Source organism: Protopterus annectens, chromosome 2.part2, assembly GCF_019279795.1.
Source record: "Protopterus annectens isolate FY-2018-M chromosome 2.part2, PAN1.0, whole genome shotgun sequence".
Classification (NCBI taxonomy): Eukaryota; Metazoa; Chordata; order Ceratodontiformes; family Protopteridae; genus Protopterus; species Protopterus annectens.
In genome coordinates, this window is record NC_056730.1 from 701868988 (window position 1) to 701873535 (window position 4548).

Genomic DNA, 4548 nt, shown 5'->3' on the forward strand with positions numbered 1-4548 from the left:
GATATTTTTTGCCTGTAACAAGCAGTTACAAGTATGGGAAATCTGTTCCATAGCATGGGCAGTCTCTGGGTTATGAACCTGTCCCTCCAGCATGTTCTGTTAATTGTGGTAATGAGGTTGAGGGCTCTGGTGCATGTGGTGCAAAGGGATTGAGATTTCTTTAGATGTAGCATTTCTAACAGAACTGGGTCAGACATGGCTTTCTAAGTCAAGCAGAGATCGCCTCTAAGTAGGCAATATGAGACAGAGAATAGTTGGAGTTTTTTGAGTCTGTCCATATAGGACAACTGTTTAAGGCCTAGAATCCTCTTTGTGAAATACTTTTGCGGCCTTTCTAGTTGTTGCAGGTGTCTAGTGAGGTACATGCCAAATGGGGCATTGTACTCAATGATTGGCCTAATGAGGGAAGAATAGAGGGAGACAATGACCTCTTTCTTCCTGGATGAAAAACCCTTAGTAATGAGATGTGTCACATAGAAGGACTTTCTGACCACAGTGGCAATGTGGTGATCAAAAGAGAGGCTGCTGTCAACCTGTGATCCCAGATCTCTTATAACGCCTTCTATGTTCAGTGGACTACCATCAATGTGGTAATTCATGGGAAATGGGTTTTTCCCAAATGGAATGACGACACATTTTTTGGCATTGAGCTTAAGGCCATGGTTCTGACACCAGTCGTTGGTCACAGTGAGGCCATTCTGTAGGATGTCAACATCACTTGGGGAGTTAATAATAGCTCCCAACTTGCAATAGTCTGCGAACTTTGTCAGCCAGAGTCCCTTCGTGTTGGCCTGGATTTCAGAAAAGTAGATTCCAAACAGGAGAGGACCCAGGACCAAACCCTGTGGGACTCCATTCGTGACTAGTCGGCAGTGTGACTTGGAATCAACTACTTTCACACTGTGGGTTTTATCTATGAGCCAGTTTGCAACCCACTTAGTGATATAGGGGTTGATGCCAAGCTTAGTGAGTTTTTATATGATTCCTGAGTGGGGAATGGTATCAAATGCCTTGGGCAGATCAAGGTAGGTTGTATGAACCACCTTGTCTTCATCCACAGCTCTGGTGACTGACTCAAAGAAGTCGACCAATTTGAGCAGGCAGATCTACCCTTCACAAAACCAAACTGTGTGGGATCCAGAGTTTGGAGAGTTCCTATATCCTTGTTTATTTGGTCCATGGTGATACGTTCTATGGCTTTGCATATCAGACCCGTCAGGCTAATGGGGTGATAGTTCCCAGGGTCTGTAGTCGCTCCTCTTTTGTGGAGAGGGATGACTGTAGCAGTGCACCATTCGGTAGGGACAAAGCCTGAGGTGAGGCTCTGATTGAACAGGGCACACAGATGAGGTGCCAGTTCACTCTGTAGTTCATGTAGAACACAACCAGGGATATTGTCAGGTCCCATAGAAGCTGTATTCTTGACCTTGGATAGTGCTGTTTTTAACCTGTGCAGCAGTAATACTGGGTGCCTGGCAATCTACTGGTATTGTGATTGGTTCTTTGGTGGGGGGGAGTAAAGTTGGCACTGAATCTGTCGGCCAGTATACTGGCAATATCTTTTGGCTCAGTATAGGAGGTACCATTGTGCAGTAGCTCACAGCAAATCTGAGTATTGCTGTGGAGATTCTTTACATAATTATAGAAGGTCTGGTGGTTGTCTTTACTATCTGCTGCAATTCTGTTTTCATAGCTAGCTTTAGAGGATTTGATGAGGGATCTCAGCTTTTTGTTGTGGCTCATAAGGGAGTTTTTCCAGTCTTGGGACTTCACCTTATTTCGCATCAGTTTCCTCCTTCTGTTGTAGAGTTTGTTTATGGCAGGGGACCACCAGAATGGCTTCCTTTTTTTGGAGGAGAGCATCTTGGTTCTATTTGGTATGGTGAGATCCATGCATTTGTGTACGTGTTCATACAGTTCATTGGTGTATGATTCTTCTGTCATGCAACTATTCTCCATTTGCATGGGTGCCGTGAAGTTAGCCAGCTCTGTTTTTAGGAGCCCAAAGTTAGCTCTGGAGAAGTTTTTCATGGTGGTTACCTTTGTGGGGGTGGGGGGATGTGGATTTCCAAGGTGATTAGTTTGTGGTCCGATCTAACCAGGGAGGAGCTGACTATTAGTGTAGAGCAATGGTCGCCCATGTTAATAATGACCAGGCAAGGATGTTGCTACCTCTAGTGGGGGTAAGAATGAGCTGGTCCAGGGAATTGGAATTAATGAACTCCAGGAAATGTTGGGAAAGTATATTGTTACATGAGTAGTTTACCCAGTTAATGGAGGGGTAGTTGAAGTCGCCTAGTAAGAGAGTGTAGATTGGACCCTAATATTCTCCAGGGTGCTTAGGAACATGGAGTGCGAGTCTTGGGACATGGGTGGGGACCTATAGCAAGCTACAACCTGAATCGCTGTCATACCCAATGTTAGCTGCACCTGAAGTATCTCTGATGCATTATTTTGGGCTACCAGTCTGGAGGTGTGCGCATCCTTTATGAATATGGAAACACCACCGCCTTTGGAGCTTTGGTCCAAGTTCTGGGCCAGAAAGATGTGGAATGAGTTATAGCCTGGTAGTGCAGGGGTGCTTTCTGCTGCCTTGAACCAGGTCTCTGTTACAGCACAAATGTCAATGTTCTCCATTTTAAGTAGTGCATTGAGCGAGTGCATTTTGAGATTTAGACTTCTAGCGCTGAGCAGCATGACCCTCAGATTACATTTGTTTGTAGCTGTTATGGTGGTAATTTGGTCTTTGGAACACCACCTAAAAAAGGCACTATAGGGGTGGCAAGAGCCTTGGCCAGTATCTGAAAGCCCAGGGGTGAAAGATGCAGGCCATTTCTGGCAAAGCATTGAGGGTCTGTCAATCATGTCATCCCAAGCAGACATATACTGGGGATCCCCTTAGAATGACACTAGAAACTTAGCCAATTGCTGAAATCAATCATTTTCTGCTTGTACTGTGGTATCATTCTGGGTGATGGTAGGATGCTGCTCAGGGCTAGGGTCATACCCGCCTGGGCTACATAATCCGAGAGCTCCTCCATATCTCCATTCATGTAGTCCAGGGAGGTATGTCTCAGGTCATTCACACCCACATGTACAATGACAAAGTTATATTTATACCTGTTGTTGAGGGACCTGAGTGCGTGCATTATGTGGTGGATCCTGGCACCTGACAGGCAGCTGACTGTTACTTTCTCTTTATTCAACTTAGTGAGTGGGACATCAGTGTGCCTCACTATTGAGTCACCTATGACTAGTGTGTTGGGCATGTTGTTTTGCCTTAGGGGCTTTGGTTGAGTGGCACACTGTTTAGGAGAGTTATGTGTCTCGTGATTAGTGTTGTGTTATGGTGGTGAAGACCATTTCTGCCCTGGAGGTCTCTGCTGCTTGGGTATATTTTTATTGAGAGCCTCTATGAAGGTGGGTGTGTGGTTTGTGTTTTTATGTGAAGGCAGTACTGGTGTGTGTTCTGTAGGGCTATGTGTTCCATGTGGTGTGGTGTAAGTGTTGACCTTCTCCTCTTGACCAGCTATTCCGGTCTTGGCTGAAGAGTGTGTGGTTCCAATTTGGATATATAAGTGCATCTCTCACAAGTCTGAGTGTTGGAGGGTAAGAGGAGAGGGTTGTCAGTGTACATGAGACAGTTGCTACATTGCCTTAGGATGCCCAGGTTCACCAGGTTAATAGGAGAAAGCACAGGGAACTGACCTTTAGAAGTGCCTGTAGGGGTGGGTATTGATAATAAGTACTGGATCTGTTTTCTTGTACAATGTTTAGTGCTGATAGCACTTTTGTGTGCTACAATAATTGCTACAAGAAGTCTGGTAAAGTGCTAGACTAATAAGCTAGTATAAGTGCAGGAGGGGAAAGAACTAGTAGATCTAAGGGAAAAATTGAAGAACAGACTCTGGTACTGCTCAGAAGCTTACAAACAGTCCTGGATACAGCAAGTCTGTATCTGGACTAAACTAGTTACAGGAAAGGCAGAAAACAAGTGCAAATGCGACCTTTTAAACCAGAAAGTTGAGCAAGATGGAAAAACTGCCCAAACGGCCAATAAACTACATTGTTTTCAATGCCATACTTTGAGTGTGAATAAGCCACTTAAATAAAATGCAGGACTTCATGTTTTGTTTTAATGTTCAAACAAAAGGAAAATAAATAAATACATGTCCAGACATATGTTTATATATCTCTCCCAATAAAATGTATAATAATTATTGGAAATGCATGGTTGTAAGGTATGATCTTATTTTTATTTGAGATTGTGAATTTCATCTTGCTCAATGAATTTGTCTCCTAAGAAGATTAGAGCACCAGAAGTCTTACACAGGCAAATAGGACACCGTCAGTTACCCATCATATTATAACATACTGCATCTCGTATTTCTGACAAATCCAAACCAAAGGGTAAAAAGTAACACAGACAATCCATACAGTGAAAACTGCAAGAAACACCCAGAAAAGCAAGTGTCTTCACTGTATAATATGTTAAAGCTCCAGTAATGGAGATCTGTTGAATATATCTATATATACACTTGATCCCTT